Consider the following 22,542-nt stretch of genomic DNA (forward strand, 5'->3'; position numbering starts at 1 on the left):
CAGAATAAGGTGGATGTGGGGTTGGGAGCATCAGACTGGGGTCGGAACAAAACGTGAGTCTCATATCTTGTCCGGCCACTTCAGACCAACACGGCTGCCCACCTGGGACTAGTATCAGCGGGACCTGGGTTCGAGTCTCCCACCCGTGCCTAGGAAGCTCACTGGGCGACCTTGGGCTAGTCACAGTCCCTCCGCCTAACCTACTTATGTTATTTGGGTGATTTATATCCCGCCCACCGCTGTGACGTCTCCACAGGGTTGTTGTGAGGATAGGATGGAGGGGAGGGAACAATGTAAGGCGCTCAGGGTCCCCATGGGGAGAAAGGTGGGAGTGGGGAGAATTAATTAAACAGAAAATAACTGGCCAACCAACATATGAAATGCAGGATGCAAACTTGCAAGTCACACATAATTCCTCGGTATTTGAAAGGGTGGCAGAAAGATAGACGCAGCAGGGGTGGCCAAACTGGGGCTCCCCAGAAATCCATGGACTACAATTCCCATGAGCCCCTGCTGGCATACAGAAAAGCTGCAGTGTTCATAAAATGATCCGGATGCGTTCAAACCACTTAAAAGCACACAGAGATAAAGTTCTCTTATCTTGAAGATGAGGGGTCCGGATGTTTGCATCATGCAACCTACTGGATTCACAGCTGTGCAAAGATTAAAACTGGGGAGGTTTAACTCTTAGCTGTTTTGCTATCTCCGCTGGGAAAACAAGGAAGAGAAACTGACCAAGGAGAGGGATCCTGCTAGAGGGTAAGGTACGAAAAACAACGCTCCAATACAGAATCAAGTAACACACAGAGAATCCACAGAAGAAGAAGAAGAGGAAGAGGAAGAGGAAGAGGAAGAGGAAGAGGAAGAGGAAGAGGAGGAAGAAGAAGAGGAAGAAGAGGAAGAAGAGGAAGAAGAGGAAGGGTTGATTCTTATATGCCGCTTTTCCCTACCCGAAGGAGGCTCAAAGCGGCTTACAGTCGCCTTCCCTTTCCTCTCCCCTTAGAGGAGAGGCCCTTATGGCTGTAAAAGTCGGGCGATGAAAATATCGGACAAGAGAAGGACTGATTTGCTGGAATTCTGGCGTTGGAGAAGGCTTCCACAGACTCCATGGACAGCAAAAGTCACAAGCCAGCAACTACTAGAGCGCATCAAGCCTGATCTATCACTGGAAGGCAAAATCGCAAAACTCTGAGTCACTGACTTTGGCCATATCCCGTGATCCAACTCAATGGAGAAAGCAATTATGCTAGGATTGGTCAGTGGAAAAAGGAAACCAGGCCGACAAAGAGTGCGGTGGTTGGAGACAATCAAAATGGACACCGACCAGAACATTATTCAACTAAAAGAAGACCAAAAATCGTGGCCACAGTTGAGCCAGGGGATTGCCAAGAGTCGGACACGACTGAACGGCTGACATCATATCCGGGAAACAACCAATGGGCTATGCAGGAGTTCATCTTTAATGTTTTAAATCACAGCCAGGGCACAACCCACAAAACTGGACAGATGGAGACGCCCAGGAGCATGTGCAGGGTGCATTTCTCTGACCAACAACGTAGACGACACCCATGTAACAAGGCCCAGAGGGATAGCTATCCGAGTCCAGGCTAAACCGGCCCCCGGCCCACAACCTCTCTAGAAATTCAGCACCGGGGACGGAGAGGCGTTCACCGGTCCTGTCCGAAATCAGATTCGCCTTCAGAGGAAGGAGGGAGAGGACAGAAATCACTGCTTTCAAACAACATCTAAAAGTGAGAAGATAGTAGCGGTGTGTGTGTGCGTGTGTGTGTGTGAAAATACGCCTCTTTCTTCGACATCTGATAAGGACTGTCCTCGGGGCCTTTGTCAGGAGTGCTTGATATGGTGGGGAAATGCTTTTATAACACCCAGAACGCCCAAGACGCACACACTGTGTCTATTGGCCCCTCAAGGTCCGAGATCTCCCATCTCTAGCATAAAGGGTAACGAGAAAGAAAGGAGAAATTCACACACACACAAATACCCACACTCTCCAGCACCCCATCTCCTTTCAAGAGAGAAGCGCTTGGGTGAGATATACAACCTGACAATGGGGGAAAGGGATTGTTTTATGGCGAGGGCTGTTTAGAAACTGCCTGGGAGGGGCCGCTGGGGGGGGCATCTCCTCTCTATCTCCCTCCTGCCCGAGACAATGCCACCCTGGTCAAACAGTAACAGGTAAATAAATAGAGGACAATTGCAGCCTTTGAAATGCCAGGCATTATTTCCCATCTCCTCTTCAAATCTTTGAAAAGGTGGTGAGGTCAGAGATCACACACACACACACACACACCCCTCCATCTGCACCCTCTCCCCCCAGATGAAGACAGATCAAGATGGGGAGATGGGTTAGACTGCTTGTTGCGGCTGAAAAGATCAAGAGTCCATTGGGATCTTGAAGACTAACCAAATTTGGGGCAGGGCAGGAGGTTTTCTGCGTCACTGGTCAATTCTTCACACACAGCCATACAGAAGGTGAGTCTTTAAGGGGCTACTGGATTCTCCACACAGGAAATCATGCACAAAAAAAAGCCCTAACAAACTTCTTTCTTCCAGCTTTCGGGTTTTTGCTCCTGGATTTGGTGAAGAGCCTGCTCACCCATCCCTTAAAACAATTATACATCCTCACTCCTTTCTTGAAAGGAGTCCAGGTGGTTCTTGAATGCAAAACAGATCATTAATTTCATATTGAGAAGCCCATTTAATGAACCCATTTACAAGGGCTTTGGCAGCTTTTCTGTTTAGGAGCCAAAGGAAATTCAGGGTCCTTCAAAACATCTTTCTTGTTTCCTTAAATGGTCACTCGGGGGGCAAACGCAACAGCTCCAATCCCGCAACTTCTATTAATCCAAAGAGTACCAAAAAGAGAGAGAGAAAAGAAGACAGAACAGACTAATAAAACGGATCCCATTAATCAAATTAACGATAATCGCATGAGATTCTACAGTGCGATTTGGAAATCTATTAGGCCAGTATATTAAAAAAGGGGATTTTAGCAGCCGTTAAAACGTCATTACTTGAAACCCTTAATGTCGACAATTAAAATATATCAATTTCCTCATTTCCAACACAAATTCGGTGTGAGCCGTGAAATAATTGGCTGTTACAGACACACGACCCAAATCCGTGAGTGCGGAGCTGTTTTTCCAGAAGCCACCCCTGGTCTTTCGTCACTCAAAAAGCCTGCATGCTGTTTTGTGTCCCTGGGCCTAATAAAATGCATCACAGAGCTTTTGTCTAGGGGGTGGCTCTTTGAACCCACAAAGCTCCCCCCGACCCCCCTCTGCTCCTTGGCAATTTATATCAACATAAAGAGAAGTGGGGCTTCCCCAGCCCCTCCCAGGACACTGCTCCCCTTATAGGGACAAATCTCAAGTTCTCTCCAAAATCAGAAGACACCCTTGCAAGGTTTCACTGAATGCAATCTTTTGGGGAGGGGGAAATCTGTGAACAGTCCAGCAGCAATGCTCAGGGGAACCTCCATGTCCAGAGGCAGTCAAGCTTAGAGCATCAGCACATGGGGGGACTCTTCAGGGGAAGGCCTTGACTTTCTACACCTACTTCTCCAACTTTGGAGATTTTTAAACAGAGGCTGGAGAGCCATCTGATGGAGAGGCTGATTCTGGGAAGGTTCAAGGGAGTGGCAGGTGACAGTGGATGAGCGAGAGGGTTGTGAGTGTCCTGCATAGTGCAGGGGGTTGGACTAGATGACCCAGGAGGTCCCTTCCAACTTTAGGATTCTATGATTCTATTATTCTACTTGGCTGTCCGTTGTGCATTTCAAGATGCCGGCATAAATGGACCACGGGCCTGATCCGGCAGGGCCGCTCTTCCGGTCTCATATTAAGGTGCTTACCCTTCAATAACCTTTGCTGGGGGAGTCAACCTGTGGTCCTCCAGATGTCCATGGACGACAATTCCCATGAGCCCCTGCCAGCATTTGCTGGCAGGGGCTCATGGGAATTGTCGTCCATGGACATCTGGAGGACCACAGGTTGACTACCCCTGCTTTACAGAAGTCGCCTGGAGGGATCTGTATGAATGAAGCCCAAGTTCGTGTACCTGGGAGCCAGTTCCTGGAGCTAATTTAAAGATATAAAAAGAACACATGCCCTCCGTAGGTGGAGGGCTTCAGCCTCTCTCGTGGATCCGTCAAAAAGGAGAGGGGTTCTGCTTCCCTGCCAGGGTTTTAAAATACTAAAGTCGGGCAGAACTGCATTTTAAGGGAGATTGGATTTCAAGTCTGCCTCCCGCCCCTCGAAAGCCAGCAGTGCATTTGTGCATGTGCATGCCTGCTCAAGAGAAAATAGCTCGGTGGGGCCTGTTTAAATAATAATAGAAAGTCAGAGGCTCTGCTTAGACAGCAGCTTTTTCAACAAAAGTGTCTGTACTTCCTGTAGGGAACAAGACAAATGCCCTGTTTGGACTCATTTAGCAAAAGACTATGATGAAAACAGAGGAAGGGGGGGGGGGGGAGAGAAAAGGAAAAAGCGCATAAGAGAGAAAGAGAAAAAAGCATTAAGAGAAAGAAAAAAGAGAAAGCTAATGTATGGGAGAAGGAGGAAGAAGAGAGGAAAATGGAGAGGGGAATGAGAACCTAATTTTTCAAAAGTAAACAGGAAAAGAAAAAAAAGGGGCAGGAGAACAGGAGAAAGTGGACAAGAAGCGCAGAAGTAACAAAATTTACAAAACCAAGAACGAATCCTATGATATGGGACAGAAGGAGGAAATTATTTCTAGGCAGGACAGGGAGAAGAACGGAGCGGGGAGAGGGAGAAATGGCAGGGAAGTAGGCTCAAAAGAATTGGCACAGAAAGGTAAGCGGCAGACATGCTGTCTGAAGCTCTGCCCATGAGGCTGGGAGTTCGATCCCAGCAGCCGGCTCAAGGTCGACTCAGCCTTCCATCCTTCCGAGGTCGGTAAAATGAGTACCCAGCTTACTTGCTGGGGGGTAAACGGTCATGACTGGGGAAGGCACTGGCAAACCACCCCGTATTGAGTCTGCCATGAAAACGCTAGAGGGCGTCACCCCAAGGGTCAGACATGACTCGGTGCTTGCACAGGGGATACCTTTACCTTGCCATGAATTCGAGGGGCACAGTACAATCTACAATGAGCAACTGGGCCATTTTTATTAACAAAGCGAACAGTGGAAGGACCTGTAGCCCCAACGGATGACATAAGTGGCCATGGGGTGGGTGGGCGGGCACTGAGAGGGGGCCAGCCTAGGCTAAGCCAGAGGCCGGGGGCTTTATTATTTAGATTTATAGACTACCCCTCTTGGACCCGTCATCTCAGAGAGATGTACAGCAGGGATAGTCAGCCTGTGGTCCTACAGATGTCCATGGACTACTATTCCCATGAGCTCCTGCCAGCAAATGCTGGCAGGGGCTCATGGGAATGGTAGTCCATGAACATCTGGAGGACCACAGCATTATAGCTAAAATGAATAAAACTCATGGATATAATAAAACCAGCAAAAACTACTAAAGCTAACAGCAAGTATCCTATGCTGAGTCATCGTTTATTGATTCCCCGTAAAAGGGAAGATGGAGGCGGAGAGGCCGAACGAGTAGGGGAGGCCATGGGATGTTCTCATCCCCCAGACGTGCTGACCTCAACCTTATGCCTGGCGGAAGACTTTCGGACTTAGTTATTTGGCTTATTTCATTTATTTATTTCTTGAATTCCCATCCTGCCCTTCCCCGACAAGGAGCCAAGGTCATTTACAATAATTTGTTTTCTTCCATTCTATACTCACAACAAGCCTAGGAGGTAGGTTAGACTGCGGGCAGGTGACTGACCCCAGGTCACTCAGCAAGCTTCCATGGCCGAATGAGGATTCAAATATAGGTCTCCCAGGTCCTAGTATGACACTAGACTTTGCGCATGTAAGCGCAACAGCTTAAACAGGCCTGGATGCACAGACAGGTACACTAAGAAGTGGGAATGACAGAAAAGGTAGTATCTGATTGCAGGAACCGGATAACGTGCCCTTTTCTCCTTTAAAAAAATAATCTGTCCTTGCAAGAAGAAGGCTAGCGCTGCAAAGGACAGCCCTGAGGTGCTACCTTTTTAAAGTGTGGGGGTTTGAACTGGTCAAGCAGAGCTCTCCCCCAGGCCAGCATCAGGGCTAGAAATGTCCGGGTCCTGACTGAGGCCAGGGCCCCTGAGCAGATTTTGGTCCGTTGACCACAATGCTCTTTGCAAGGTGTAATGGGAGAGGCAATCCCGTAGATATGCTGGTCCCAGATCATTTAAGGCAGGGATAGTCAACCTGTGGTCCTCCAGATGTCCATGGACTGGCAGGGGCTCATGGGAATTGTAGTCCTTGGACACCTGGAGGACCACAGGCTGACTACCCCTGATTTAAGGTTCTGAAGGTCAATACCAAAAACCCTCTCTGCATACACTTTCACACACCTGAGAGGCTGGAAAACTCACGTCTGTGGCAATATTGGAAGCCTTTCGTTCCATTAAACTTTCCAGGTGACCGAAAAACCCTGTGCCATTCAGGGGCACCCACCTGGACAAGTTCAATTCCCAGGATCTCAGCTGCTTCACATCTGCTCAGAACCCCCTGTTCATATTGTCATTTCAGCGCTGTGGAATTCCTATAAAGCGTCTGGAGGGACTGCGTGTATTTAAAAAACTAAACTAAACAAAAAAAAAAACCCAAACCATAAAAGCTTGGGAATCTGAAGGGAAGGAGATCACCATCCTTTTCCCACTGCCCAAGCCCACAACTCCCCTGATCTCACAGTACCCCCACGTACCTCCCCAGAGTGCTCCCCCCCTCCCCACCCGCACACACTCAGCCCAAAAAGTACTGCAAGCTTTCCATTTAAGATTTAAACTAGGGCAAAGTCAAAATCCTGACCCCGGATGTGTGAAAAGGGGGTGGGGAGAGAGAAGAAATCTTTGCTCCAGTTCGCTCTGGGCTTTTAGTCAACCAAGGTCATTTCAGCAAAAAATAAAAGCATGAAAGGAAAGAAGCTTTTGGTGTGGGCTGGAGGGGGGGGGGGGAGAGATGAGCAACAGAGAGAGGGGGGGGCGCTAAAGAGAGAGCTCTGTCACGCAGTACCTAGTAAACAGACAAGTTAAGCTTGCATTGCCAGTTTGGAAACCAGAGAGCTCAATCTCTCTCTCTGATGCCGAAGGAAAGACCGGAGCGAAGAATTAAATAAAATACAGTGAACATGTTCCCTTCTGGGAACCCATCCATCAAAAGATGGTCCTGAGCCAGACTCCCACCCCCGAGCCCGGAATGTGTCCCAATCAGGCCGGTTCCGAAATGAAGAGGGACCCGAGGACAGCCACCCTCACCAAAGACTGGCTTCAGGGTGCCGATCAAACTCCACAGATGACTTTCTGAACCTTCTCCAACGCCGTGTGTTTCGGTAGAGCCCTGTCCAGGCACCTAGTTACCGCTTTGTCCAAAAACAGCAAAGAAATCATGCAAGAGCAGGTGGTGGTGGTGGAAAAGAAGTTTCAGAAGGTACCATGAAAGAGCCACTGGAAGATCAATGGTTGCCTTTCCTCTTTCCGACCCATGTACAAAGAGACGCTTTGAGGCCGTGATTCCAGCCCAATTGGGAAATGCCGCACGATTTGTTCGGAAGAGGCCGTGATCGGGAGCGGGGTGTGGGAATACACCTTGGACTAAGTTTTGTGCAATGGGGAATGCGCAGGTTAAGTTGACACAGCATAATGGCTTCTGGCAGGAGGCGTGGCTGAGAGGAAGAGCATGCTCTTCCGCCAGGAGGTCTTCCGCCAGGTCTTTGTTTGAGGCCAGGGCAGTGAGGAAGATCACTGGAAGATCACACATGCACCATTCCCAGGGCTGGTGTTAACACCTGGGCATTGCCAGCTAGGCCCCACCCACCCCACCCCCCAATAGTGGGTATTAGTCTTCGGCACGGGGCTTGTGTTATTTCACCTGTTTGACATGTATCTCATATTGTATTGGCATGTCCTTTTAATGGGGGTTTTAGTGGGATTTTTAATGAGGGCCTTGTGACCTGCCACGAGCCATTGTATGGGAGTGGTGGGATATATATAAACAAACAACCCAACACAATGCAGAAGGTCCCAGGTTCAGTCCCCGGCTTCTCCAGTTAAAAAGACCAGGTAGGAAGTGATCTTAAAGACCTCAATCTGAGAACCACCTGCCTCTCAACCAGGATTTTGGGGGAACTCTGGAGTTTCTTGACAGTCCTGGAAGGGTTTCCTGAATAGGTGTGAGTTAGCTGATTCATACACACACATACACACAAATTTGTTAAACATCAACTGGGTGATAGGACCATATATGCTCATGAGAGCCAGTTTGGTGCAGTGGTTAGGAGTGTGGACTTCTAATCTGGCATGCCAGGTTCGATTCTGCGCTCCCACACCTGCAACCAGCTGGATGACCTTGGGTTCGCCACGGCACTGATAAAACTGTTCTGACTGGGCAGTGATATCAGGGCTCTCTCAGCCTCACCCACCTCACAGGGTGTCTGTTGTGGGGAGAAGAATGGGAAGGCGACTGTAAGACACTTTTAGCCTCCTTCGGGTAAGGAAAAGCGGCATATAAGAACCAACTCTTCTTCTTCTTCTTCATGTCAATCCACCCACCCCTTCTAACATGGCCAATGAAGGGCCTGCAGGAGGGGAGGGGCCCTGGGTGGGCGTGCCCACAGCTCTGCTTCCCAACCATATTCTGTACAATCGCGCCACTTGGGGTGGTTCTGGAAGCCTGGAGAATGTTTCAGGGGTAAAAAAAGGGTGGTAAATACTGACCATCATGGACTCAGCAGAAGACAGCTTCGTGTGTTCCTCCGACTTCCTTGCCAAGGAGAAACAAGGGCTCCAGGCCCATGTGCAGGACTCCCTGAACATTTTGTCTCCAAAAGAAGCCAAATTGTACACACTGCAGGACCCGAATTCTTGCCTTTTCTCCAAGTGTTTCTCTAAGGAGCCACAAATGCCAAAGACTCCACGTTTGGCATTAAGGAAATGCCGCCCCCAGAAATCGGAAGGAGATTGCGACCGGCCAGGGCGCCCATGAAGGAGCTAGGAGGGTAATGATGATGGGCCACTGCCAACCGAGATCAAGTTAACTCCTGCCACGGTATTCCCCATCACCTATGGCTTAGCTGTCACCTACAAAGTTCCATCTTTTTAGCTCCTAAATGAATTAATAAACAAACACACTGCTCCCTACAGGTCCATACCATGGCATACCACAAGCAGCCAGGAGATACCTGGGCCAGGCCTCAACCAGGGCCAGGGGCTTTTCGGTCCTGGCCCTTGCCTGGTGGAAGGAGCTCCCAGAAGAGCTAAGGGCCCTGACGGAACTCACACAAAGCTCTTCCACCAGGCATTTGGTTGAGGCCAGAGTTCTGGGGCCCCTCCTCTAAGCACCCACCCTGAGAAATGTGACTGCAGTGGGGGTGGATGGGTGGGTTGTTTTTTAGTTGTTTTTAGACTCTTCTGTTGTAAACGTATTCATGTTGTGAGCCGCTGTGAGATGGCTGATCCAGGGGCGATGGTCTACCAATGCAGCAAACAAACAAATAAATCCCCCCCCCCCAAGGCTTGAGCTGACTTCTGAAACAATCACAGTTTCCACTTTACAGATGGAGTGGCTGAGTGCATGAATGCCACATAAGGTTGCCAACCTCCAGGGGATGACGACTGGAGCACTCCCACTATTGCAACTGCTCTCCGGAGATCAGTTCCTCTGGAGCAAACAGAGGATTCGGAGGCTGGACTTCTGGCATCGTCGCTTCATGAGATCTTTCCTCTCCCTGAACCCCACCCTCCAGAGGCTCCAGCCCCCAAACCTCCAGATATTTCCCAAGCCAGAGCTGGCAACCCTAACATAGTGGCAGACCGATCCTGTTGACTGTAGGAGGTGCCAACAGGCCTTGGGATATTAATCCCAATGGGGAAAAGTTTGCCAATCTTCCCCTTCCACTGTAATTTCCAGCGCCCATTCTGCACACGTTGGATAATGCCCTTCCAATGGGCTTTTGCAGCTGGATTTTCTTGTGCGGAACAGGAAAATTTACTTCTAAAGTGCGTTGAAAGTGCATTATTTAACACGTGCAGAATGGGCTCAGGTTAAAGCAGTAAAACCTCAGATGATTTTTTAAAATTGTATCTATGTTGTTTTTTAAAGAACCATACTCCCATTAAATGTGGTTCCTCGTGGCCAATTTGATATCCCATATCTCATGCCCTTCACCACCCCATGCTGCACTGACCCCAAAGAATTCCATCGGGGCCCTCCCCAGAGGCCGCCCCACATTTCTCCAGCTGGGAACAAAAGCAACAGCCCGATGGGCCTTTTTATCACAACAAAAACAGCTAACTTTGCAAAACTGAAGACCTTCTTCATCAGTTTGGCCCCCTCCCAGAAGAGGCCCCCCTGACTCTCTCACCAACCCAAAGGGAAAATAACAGATGAGGACACATTGCAGATCTACAGAAAGCACTCCCCCCCCCCTCCATACAAAACCACTCTCTGCAAGACACAAGATTTTGACCCTACCTATGATAATATTTAACCCAAAATAGAGATTTGTCAGCAAAAGCATGGTGTTGCCCCTTTAGCAAAGCTCTCTGGGGGCTATTGTCAGGTACTATTCATCTCCCCCCCCTTTCTTCTCTCTTGTCTGTTCCCCCCCTTCCTTTAAAGGATGGTCTGCGATGAAATATTTTGGCTTTTGTTCCAGAGTTTCTCCCCTCCTGCCGCTTCCATCAGGCCCCCTCCTCTTAGTCCATCCCCCCCACCAAAAAAAGAGAAGAGAAACTCATTTATCCAATTCATTGAGCCCCCTTTTAAAGCCGGCAAATTCCAAGCCGAGAATCTCGAGGTCGTCCTGTACCGCCGGGCCGCTGACAGAATGATAAAACGGCATCCTTCTATTAATGGGTATTTCCCATCCGCTCAGCAACCCAGCTGGGGAAGACCAGCTATAATTAATCTTTAATTCCGTGTCAAAAAGGAGAAAAGCAGGTGAAAGGAGGGGGGGGGGGGAGCCACAGAGGCAAGCAAAGAAAGTGGAAATCGGAGCAAGGGAGAACCTACTACTGTTTCTCACTCGTTTTGGGAAAAATTAACAAAAACGTGGAAAGAGGCTTTGTTAACACCAAGGTTTACCAAGCAGCACAATCCACAAGAAGGAATAGATGGGGAGGGATGCAAGGAGGAGGGGAAGGTGCTGTTTGCTTTTTTGCAGGAAAAATTGGGTTAAAAAGAGTGACTATTATTTCCACGTTGCCATTTGCCCACAAATCGGCGTGCCCATTTCACTAAGCAGAAGTCTTGAGAATACTTTGCAGAAGTTGAAAAGCACTTTGGCAAAAACCAAAGCCAGACGATGCTACGGAAGTTTTAAAAAAGTTTTCTGTCTCTTTGCCCCATGACCCGGATGATGCCTGTATCCCTGTTAACTTTCTTACCCTTGAGAAAAACCTGTTTGTGTCACAAGGCACTGCCTTTCCAAAAAACAGCGCAGCTGCTGTATTTCTCCGTGGCAAAAATGATGACCATCAATTGGTGAGATGCATCATTAAGAGACATCGATAAGAGACATCCGGCTACAGAACAAGGAAAATTCACAAACGCTGCAGGGTCACTTGTGCCCCAAATTACAGCAGTGAAAAAGGGAAATCCTGTGTTTGAGATTATTAGGAAAGGGACTGAGAATAAAATGGGCACGATGGTGTGGCTTTATTGGGAATACAGCCTACAGTTCTGGCCACCATATCCCCAAAAGGACATTGCAAAGTACAGAAGAGGGCAGCCAAGATGATTCGAGGGTTGGAGGAATAACTTTTCTAGGAGACGACTCAAAGGGGGAACATGATAATAAGAGGTTTATAAAATTATGCATGGGGTAGAAAGTGTTAACAAAGAGAATCATGGAGGTGGAAGGGTCCTCCAGGGTCATCTAGTCCAACCCCCCTGCACAATGTAGGAAATTCATCAGTATCTGCCCACCCACCAAGAGGACAAGTTTAAATTTGCCCAACGACAGTGACTCCAGATGATGCCCCCCTCACAGAACAAGAATCCCTGGACAGGCTCACCTGGACGAAATTCACTTCCCACATTTTCGCCCTCTCCCAAAATATCAGAACTTTAGGGTATCCCGTGAAGCCAACAGGCAGTAGGTTCAGTATGGCCAAAATGAAATATTATTTGACACAGAGAGTAGATGAAATGGGGAATTTACCGCCAGGGGATGGAGTGATGGCTACAGGAATAAACAGCTTTAAAAGCGGATTGGGTAGATGAATGGAATATACGTCTTATCACTGGCTATTAGCCATGGTGACTGAGGGGAACCTCCAGGTTCAGGGGCACTAAACCTCTAAATCTCAGCAGGCAACAGCAGCGGAAGGCCTCACCTTCTATGCCAGGCTTTCTCAGTGCTTTTACTGTTGAGAAACCCCTTCAGCCTTCAAGAAACCCCAGAAGTAGCACAATCAGGCAAAATTTGGATGGGAACCTTAGCTGGGAACATGCCCACAGCTGCACCACCTCTGTCTACGGGGGCTCCCTGAAGTCACAGTCAGAATCTTCTAAAAGATCAAACTGGGAGAATCTTTGGGACCTCTTGTTGTTCCAGTCGCCCTGGGCAGAGTCCCAAGATGCAGACGTGGTCCGATTTACTGTTCACAATGTTTGTTATTCCTAGCACCTCGTAGTATTATGTGCTGCCTCTTTCTCCGCCTTTCGGTTTATAAAAAGGAAGGCTATATACGTTTTAAAACAAACACCGTTAAAATACTCGGCCGCGGCCAAAACTTCCCCGCTGCCATACATCCCAGGGGAAGCCGGAAGAGTTGGAAAAGGGTTCCCCCCTCAAGATCCACACAATAGTCAAAACACACACACACACACACACATATTTCTGGCTGCATTTACAAGGGCTCAGACTTGTGCGTTTCAAAATTAAAAGCAGTGTTTCCAGCAGAAAGACTTCCAAACTCAGCCGTAGAAACGGGGAGGACCTGGTGGGAAACAGCCGCTGTCACTGGGAAGAACGGGGGGGGGGACCGGGGGCCTGGAAGTCCAAACTCCTGGGCACTCGCCAAGACTGTGGGGAGGGAGCTGGGCTGGCAGGAACTGTGTTTGGTGGGCTGAGGTCTGAGCGGGGGACCGCAAAAGAGCTACGCAGCTGGAAAGTATGTTTGCCAAAGCCAGGGCGTCAGTGGGCCGTCTAGCAGTCTTGGGGGCTGAAGACGGGCGGGAGGGTGTCCCTGTGGCCTGTTGTCCCTTCGGGCTGGCTTTTCCCCTCCACTGCCGGGCTGTAACTTACAGAGGGAGGCTCCAAGTGCAGGTGGGAAGGGAGAAATGTGAGGGAGGGGAAAGAAACCGGGGGGGGGGGACTTCATCCCTGCCGAACACAAGGCCAGAGGAAAAGCTGATGGGGGGCAAAAAGCAAAGGCCAAATGTGCTGCTGGGAGGAAATGACCTGCTCTATTTGGTCTCTAGGCTTTTGATTTGGAGGCTCAGATGCTCCGGGGCAAGGGATACAAGTCTTGCTCACCATCTTCATGCACTCTCATGCCCAGTTGCTTTGGAGGTTTGGGCTGGGAATCAATAGGCAGATGACACCCAGCTCTATCTCCTGATGGACGGCCATCTGGACACACCCCCGGACAATCTTGCTAGATGCCTGGAAGCAGAGATGGAATGGCCCAAGGAGAAACTCAACTCTTCCAAGACAGAAGAACTTTGCCGGCCTGACTGAGATACGATAAGAGACGCCAGTTTTTAGACAGCCAAATGGTAGATTTTAAACCTGGGGTTGTTTACTGCTATTTTAGTGGCTTTAATGCCATTTTTCATTGTCTTAACCCACTGTAATTTTTTTTAAAGAAAAGCAAATAAGGGCCTCATTGTCCACGGACATATGAGGAAAGGTTGGTGGAGCTTGGTATGTTTAGCCTAGAGAGGAGATGACTGAGAGGGGATCTGATCACCATCTTCGAGTATTTAAAAGGGTGCCATAAGGAGGATGGAGCAGAGTTGTTCTCTCTTGCCCCAGAGGGACGGACCAGAACCAATGGGATGAAATTAATTCAGAAGAAATTCCGTCTAAACATCCGGAAGAAGTTCCTGACAGTCAGAGCAGTTCCTCTGTGGATCAGGCTTCCTCGGGAGGTGGTGGGTTCTCCATCTTTGGAGATTTTTAAACAGAGCCTGGATAGCCATCTGACAGAGAGGCTGATCCTGTGAAGGTTCAAGGGGGTGGCCGGTTACAGTGAGTGAGTGATAGGGTGGTACATGTCCTGTATAGTGCAGGGGGTTGGCCTAGATGACCCAAGAGGTCCCTTCCAACTCTATTATTATAGGAGGAGGGGAAACTGCCACAGTTGTGACTGTTTCCCGGCCATACAGACTTTTCGCGGCACCTGTCCCTGTGCCTAGATCCATGCTTTGAACACGAGAACATGCACTAACTCCTGGACCAGTTTCCCAGCTGCCACCTGGAAAGCTAACCTGAGCAACAGGCTCCTGACACCGGCGGTCTCGTAATCCCTCCACAAATGGGCTCTTCCTGCCCAAATGCCTCCTTAATTAAGAGGCCAAGTTTCCTCTCTGCCCCACACCTCCTCCCTCCCACCCCTATTTATCTTTGACCAGGGACAATCATTCAATGCTTGGGAAGTCCCAAATAATGGACACTCCGTTTGAGGCTCTCATGAAGCCTTGTAAGAGGGAGAAAGAGAGAGAGAGGGAGGGAGATGAATATTTTATCAGCCACGCTTGGTTGGACCCCCTTCTGCGGTGGAAGAAACAGCCACGGCAGAGACCAGAGGAAAAAGACAACACAGATGGGGGAGGGAGATATCCAGAAGGGTGGGGGGGGGAACCAAGTTGCCCCTTTTCTAAGAAGAAGCAGGAAAGAGTCTGCTTTTCCCCAAACGGGACAGCCCTTCCTTCATATGGAGCTTGTGGGACTGGTTCTTTTACCTGACCATCTTGCTTTGATCCTGCCCTTTCTCCAAGGAGCTCCGGGTGAACGTCTTCCTTCCCTCTTGTTGTATCCTCACAACAAACGAGACAGGTGAGGCGATGAAAGAATACCAAGGTCCAAGGTCACCTGGAGAACTTCTGAGCAAAGTGGGGATTTGAACCCAGGTCTCTCACTCAAACCCCTAAATGTTTTCTCGGTGTGCTGATTCCAACACTTCCCCCAAAGACAACACCCCCCTACACACACACACACACACACACATACACACACACAGACACTTATCACTCAAAGGCTCAATTCTCAACATTAGGATCTGCAATTTCCACTTTAATTGAGGGTTTCACGCCCTGATCAACCAAACCAATTGCTCTTAATTCAGAGTTTCAAGGACCTTGTGTGAAAGGCCTTCCTTCCACACACACAACACACACAAGCCCCCCTCCCCATACTTTCCCCCTCCAGTCCCCCCACCCCTTCAGATTCCAAGCCCTTGTTTTTCACAGGCACCACTGCGGTCTGATAAGCTCTTGACCTACTTTCTCCTGCCATAGCTACACCCCACGCCTCCGCCCGCGCCCCTGTTTAGCGCTTGTTGCATCAATGCACCCTACCTCCACCACCACCACCCGGCTATATGCTTCAGAGCCAGCTTGGTGTCGTGGTTAGGAGTGCGGACTTCTAATCTGGCGCGCCGGGTTCGATTCTGCGCTCCCCCACATGCAACCAGCTGGGTGACCTTGGGCTCGCCACGGCACCGATAAAACTGTTCTGACCGAGCAGGAATCTCAGGGCTCTCTCAGCCTCACCCACCCCACAGGGTGTCTGTTGTGGGGAGAGGAAAGGGAAGGCAAATGTAAGCTGCTTTGAGACTCCTTTGGGGAGAGAAAAGTGGCATATAAGAACCAACTCTTCTTCTTCTTCTGTAATATCAGGGCTTTCTCAGCCTCACCCACCCCACAGGGTGTCTGTGTTGGGGAGAGGAATGGGAAGGTGATTGTAAGCCGCTTGGAGACTCATTCAAGTAGAGAAAAGTGGCGTATAAGAACCAACTCTTCTTCTTCTACATAGAGAGTTTTTGGCTGGGCAGGAGGGGAGGTCTCACCAACACCAGCAGATGCCTAGCCACGTCCTGATTATGTCCTATGGGCTGACCCACAATCAAGCCCTATTTGGGCATGGACTGCTGGGGGCGACAAACCACTCGGGAACATGCCACATCCCTGCTATTTAGAAGAAGAGGAGTTGTTGTTTTTTTAATACCCCGCTTTTCACTGCCCAAAGGAATCTCAAAGCAGCTTACAATCACCGTCCCTTCCTCTCCCCACAACAGACGCCCTGGGAGGGAGGCGAGGCCGCGAGGGCTCTAAGAGAAGCTGCTCTGTGGGAACAGCACTATCAGGACTGCGACTAGCCCAAGGTCACCCAACTGGCTGCATGCGGAAGAGCGGGGAATCAAACCCCAGCTCGCCAGATTAGAAGCCACGGCTCCTAACCGCTTAATTATTTTATTTATTTACTAGGCTTCTAGGCCGCCTCTCTCCAAAATGGAACGTGGGGCGTCTCACGAGCCGTCATTTGACCCTGGCCAACGAACCTGAGATCACGGTAGCACTTGGCTGGGCTCTGCTAGAAAAAGAAAGCTGGACTAGACGGACCTCCCGTATGACTCAGCAGGGCTCTTCTCGCATCGTCCTTCCGTGTAGCACCTGGCGCATCTAACAGTGCTAAACAAGCCCCAAGCAGGGACAGGCTGTTCTACGGAGGGGAAGGGGGGGGATCCCAATGCTCCCAGTGTACGTTGACCCCACCCTCCTCTGCCATTAGAAGAGAAGGAGACGCGGACATTTTGCAAGCATTTATGAAGGTCATCCTCTGTTAACAAGCCCACTCTCGGGCTCCGGAAGGGAAGGGGAGTGATAAAAACAGAGGCAGCTGCCAACACCCTTCCCACCCAGCCACCCACTCACACGCACACACTGCGCCCGTCTCCCCCCCCCTTCTGCCACCCCCGCACATTCCCATACAGCCCCCACTCTCCGGAGCGGCCCAAGAGATTCACTAATAACGCCCCCTGAATGCAGCTGACAGCTCGGATCACGTCAAATGCTCAACCAGTGAAGTTTTAAGTGTCGGTGACCTGGAAGGGCGGATGGAACCAGAGAATTAACTCAATTCCAGGCTGGGGCAGTGGTGGCGGCCGTGGGAGGGGGGGGGAGAGCATGAAATGGCTAGGGACGGGATCGTAAAGTGGCGAACCAGGTTGGGAAGATCCTCGAAGCCCGAAATGCCCTAGAAAAGACGAGGGGGGGTGTACATTGAACAGAGAGAGCAAGTACGTTCAACGTTTGCAACCATTGGAATCTGTGCCGGATCTAATTCTGTACCCACAGACGAATACATTACACCTTCCGGCGTGGCCTGACCCCTCCGTTTTGTTCCCAAGGGCTACTTTATGTCCGGTGTCCTCAGCAAAGAGAGATCCTACGTATTACCTACCAAAAGTACTTCTTTGTGACCTCCGCACCACCCCCCAATTTCTGTTAGAGCAACGAGGACAGAAACAGCAGCAAGGAAGCCAAAGTAGGAAGCTCCTCCCAGCATGAAAGGCTAGCCATGGCCTTTCGTATCTCCCCATGATATGCCAAACCCTAAAATGGATTTAATTTGCACAATTAATACACGTCGAAGAATTCGGCTTCGATTGGCACAGAATTGTAGCACCGTAATGCACAACGCTTTGGCGTAGGTCACCATACAAAGATGTGCTTGTCAGGCACAATTCAGACCTTGAATCCTCTGATTACCCACACACACACACACACACACACATGATGAGCCCACTGGCACAGATAGGGCAAGGTCCTGTCAGAGAATCCCAAAATATGTCCTTTGGGAAAACAGGTCAAAGTCTGAGTCCAGTGGCGCCTTTAAGAACAACAAAGCTTAATTCTGGGTAGGAGCTCCTGTGTGCAGGCAAAAGCTTATAACCAGAATGAAACTTGGTTAGCCTTAAAGGTGACCCTGGACTCAGACTCTGTTCTACTGCTTAAGACTAGCTATGTGCATTTGGTGCACCTGAACTGGCAAAAGTACCCGAAAAGTGCCTTACTAGTATTTTTTCAGAATTTTCGAAGCCAAATACAGATTCTCTGATCTGTTTTCTAAGCAGAATATAGATTCTCTGATCTGTTTTCTAAGCCGAATACTGATTCTCTGATCTGTTTTCTAAGCCAAATACAGATTCTCTGATCTGTTTTCTAAGACAAATACAGATTCTCTGATCTGTTTTCTAAGCCGAATACAGATTCTCTGATTTGTTTTCTAAGTCGAATACTGATTCTCTGATCTGTTTTCTAAACCAAATACTGATTCTCTGATCTGTTTTCAAAGCCAAATACAGATTATCTGATGTTTTCTAAGCCAAATACAGATTCTCTGATGTTTTCTAAGCCGAATACAGATTCTCTGATTTGTTTTCTAAGCCAAATACTGATTCTCTGATCTGTTTTCTAAACCGAATACTGATTCTCTGATCTGTTTTCAAAGCCAAATACAGATTATCTGATGTTTTCTAAGCCAAATACAGATTCTCTGATGTTTTCTAAGCCGAATACAGATTCTCTGATTTGTTTTCTAAGCCAAATACTGATTCTCTGATCTGTTTTCTAAACCGAATACTGATTCTCTGATCTGTTTTCAAAGCCAAATACAGATTATCTGATGCTTTCTAAGCCAAATACTGATTTTCTGATCTGGTTTCTAGACCGAATACTGATTCTCTGATCTGTTTTCAAAGCCAAATACTGATTCTCTGATCTGTGTTTGGCCACTGGTATAGTCAGCCACAAAAATAAAAAAATAAAAGCCAAAATGTTCTGGCTTTTATTCCGGCATATTCAGCTATACTGATCAGCTGTGTGTTTTCCTCTCCCCTTCCAGGCGAGAGGAAGTGAGATGGGCCATTGAAACAGCTGTCAGCCATTTAAACCTAACAGTTCGGCAAGTCCACCCATGAGCTGTTAGGTTTAAAGGTCACACACCGTTTCCCTGCAAGTGGTTCAACAGCCCCAGAAACACACCCCATGGAACGTGTCCAAAGATATCTGCTAGGGTTGCCAACCTCCATGTAGTAGCTGGAGATCTCCTGGGATTACAACTGACCTCCACTCACCTGCTATCATCATCCAGCATCTGAAATCACTCCACCCGCCGAGATATAAGGACAGATGGACCCAAATTCGATCTCATGATGGGTAGCCATGTGAATCTGTCTGGAGCAGTAGACATTGGTGGCAGGCTGAGCTTTCATGAGTCACCAATCACTTCTTCAGATATCTGAAGTGATCTCCTGGTATCTGAAGAAATGAGCAGTAATTCATGAAAACTCCTTCCTGGGACACTTTTTGTTGGTCTTCAAGGCGCTCCTGGACTCCTGGCTCTTTTCTACTGCTACAGACAGACTAACCCAGATGCCCATCTTGATTGACCTCCAGGTGACAGAGATCAGTTCACCTGGAGAAAATGCATTCTGCAGGGGTTTCGACTAAATGACCCTGGAGGTCCCGTCCAACTCTATAAGTGCGGCTGCTTGGGAAGGTGGGCTCTACGGCATTATTCCCCGTTGAAGCCCCTCCCCAAATCCAGCCCTCCTCAGGTTCCTCCTCAAAGGTCTCCCAGATCCTGAGGTCCAGAGGATGTTCTGAAGATGGGCCACCAGGAAATTATTTTCCCACTTTCATTGGCTCAGTCCTGATATCTCACCGAAGACTTTCCCAATGTCCCCCCAAATCTTCTTTTTTGGGGGGAAGGGGAGGGAGAGTTCCCGACCAAACTATGGAGCTCTTCCTGCACAGTACATCACCAAACAATTAGCCAACTTGGTTTTAGGCGCCAGGTCAAAACATTATTATTTTCATCATTATTTGTACAATTCGCCGCTTGGCGTCTGATTTAATCTACCGAGTGTTGGGTTTCCCCCGACCCGTAGCCCACCCACGGATCCTCATATAATTCACTTATATTTCAGTCCTGCTGTGCTGCTCGTCCTACGGGATTCCAACTCCTGGCTCCGTAAAAACAGTGAGGATTTGTACTGATACGTTGTTTTATGAGCGTACTCATTGGGCCCTTCGGAATCTGCAGCTGAGAGGAGGGAAACAGTTTTCTACAGAAACCAAACAAACCAATTCCTTTTTGAATTCTAGTCTTCTGGCCAAGGAACACAGAGGCATGAGGAGAGTAGGCAGGATGCCCTAGCAGTTAGGGGTTCCCAAAGGACACCCCCCTGGGTCCGGTGGAAGGGTCCAAGGGGGGGGGTAAATTTAAGGGAAGCAGTCTGACTCTCCCAGCTGCAGCTGTGCTTTCCTAGCCAGAGACGTCCCAAGGTGGCACGGTCGCACTTTCTCAGCCGAATCTACCTCAGAGGGTTGTTGTGAGGATAAAATGGCGGTGAGGGGAAGGATGTGATCTGTTTTGGGTCTCCGCAGGGGGAAAAGGAGGGAAATTAATGAAGCAAGCACAGTCTCCTAGCTCATTTCCAAGTTCTGTTCAGCACTCTAGTAACGACCTACAAAGTCTCTGCACATGCTCTTTTTTTTTTTTTTTGTCTGGGCCTTTGGAAGGTGCTGCCCCGAAAATGAGTAGATCAGCAAGTGTACCTGCCCAGGTAGAACAATCTACCTGTCAAGGTCAGGAAGGACCCTTTGCTGGTGTCCTTTTATAGAGTGTGCCAAGCAGAACTTTCCAGAAGGGCATTTCTATGCCATGGCTGCTGTAGTTTCCATTGTCAGTTTTTACTTTTTTGGATACGGCTGGCGTTTCGTTTTTGTGATGCCCCTTCAAGCCTATGTGAAAAAGCAGACTATAAATAAATCCAGCTGCTTGACAACAAGCATTCTGGATTTTAATAAACTGATGAATGAGAGCCAGTTTGGCATAGTGGTTAAAGTCGTGGACTAGAATTTGGGAAACCCACGTTTGAATCCCCTCTCGTGCCAGGTAAACGAGGGCTAGCCACCCACTTTCAGCCTAACCTACCTCACAGGGCTGTAAGAATAAAACGGTGATGAGAAGGATGTAAGTCAATTTGATTCCCACGGGGGGGGGGGGGCGCAGTGGGATATAAATAAAGTATATAAAAACTTAAGTAATACACCCACCATGTTCTTTGTCAGCCTGGTTTCCTTTTACCACTGACCAGTCCTAGCACAGAGCCTCTTGTGGCACAGAGTGGTAAGGCAGCAGAAATGCTGTCTGAAGCTGTCTGCCCATGAGGCTGGGAGTTCGATCCCAGCAGCCGGCTCAAGGTTGACTCAGCCTTCCATCCTTCCGAGGTCGGTAAAATGAGTACCCAGCTTGCTGGGGGGTAAACGGTAATGACTGGGGAAGGGAATGGCAAACCACCCCGTATTGAGTCTGCCATGAAAACGCTGGAGGGCGTCACCCCAAGGGTCAGACATGACCCAGTGCTTGCACAGGGGATACCTTTACCTTTAGTCCTAGCACAATATCTCTCTCCATTGAGTTGGATCGCAGGATAAGCGTATACAACCTGTGACCTCCCAAGCCGGATACCGCCTTCTTACGCAAGGTGGCCCACCCAGAAGCTGTCTGGGATTGCAAGAACAGAAGGGTTTTTTCAGGACCTGGAAGGTTACTCCGCAAAGCCGGTGGGCCCAGGTGGGCTCATCTCATCTCATGTTACACGGACCTACCTGGGGGACGAGATCTGATCAGATTGGTGCCACCTGCAGGGTCTAACGGACAGCCCTAAAGGGGGACTGGGAACGAAACGTTATCTCAGCTGAGACTGGCTGGCCATCTTTGCATGGTGTGGCTTTTAATATGGCTCTTTTATATGAACATGATATGGTAGGTCTCTGTTTTTGTTAATGACACGGACTTTATTCTGTAGATTTAAACCAACGGTGGCACTACCCTTCATCTTAGCCAAAAGATCCTATGGTGGTGGGTAGAAGAATTGGCCACCCAGCAGAAAGGGGAACAAAGGATTTTCTATTTCCTACAGGTGATAGGTCAAGAGGGGGAAGCCGTGTTTGTCTGTAGCAGTAGAAAAGAGCAGGAGCCTAGTAATGCCTTAAAGCAGCCTTTTTCAGCTTTCTTACCCTTGAGAAACCCCTGAAATATTTGTCAGGCTTCAAGAAAACCCAAAAGTAACCCCAGAACTGGGGATTCGTGAAATCCTGGGGCGTTTTAAAGGTCCTAGAAGCATTTCCTGAATGGGTGGGAGTTAATTAACATTTGATTTTTTTATTGTTAAACATTTATCAGGTAATATGACCATGTATAGATTCAAATGAGTAGCCGTGTTGGTCTGAAGTAGCACAATAAAATCAGCATCCAGTAGCAGCTTGAAGACCAACAAAGATTTATTCAAGGCGTGACCACTCAAAAGCTCACGCCTTGAATAAATCTTTGTTGGTCTTAAAGGTGCTACTGGACTCTGATTTTGGTATGACCTTGTATGGTCATGTTGACCCACCCACCCTTCCCCAAACGGCCAATGATGGGCCGGGAGGGG

The 22,542-nt window shown here is 48.9% G+C and overlaps 1 protein-coding gene across 7 annotated transcripts in view; it reads right to left on the bottom strand.

The window, feature by feature from the left end:
- The window catches only part of RARA (retinoic acid receptor alpha), a 162,726-nt gene that overhangs the window by 50,982 nt on the left and 89,202 nt on the right, over window positions 1-22,542 (bottom strand). The gene's annotated exons all lie outside the window — the stretch shown is intronic.

The sequence above is a fragment of the Paroedura picta genome, chromosome 16, assembly GCF_049243985.1.
Source record: "Paroedura picta isolate Pp20150507F chromosome 16, Ppicta_v3.0, whole genome shotgun sequence".
Lineage (NCBI taxonomy): Eukaryota > Metazoa > Chordata > Lepidosauria > Squamata > Gekkonidae > Paroedura > Paroedura picta.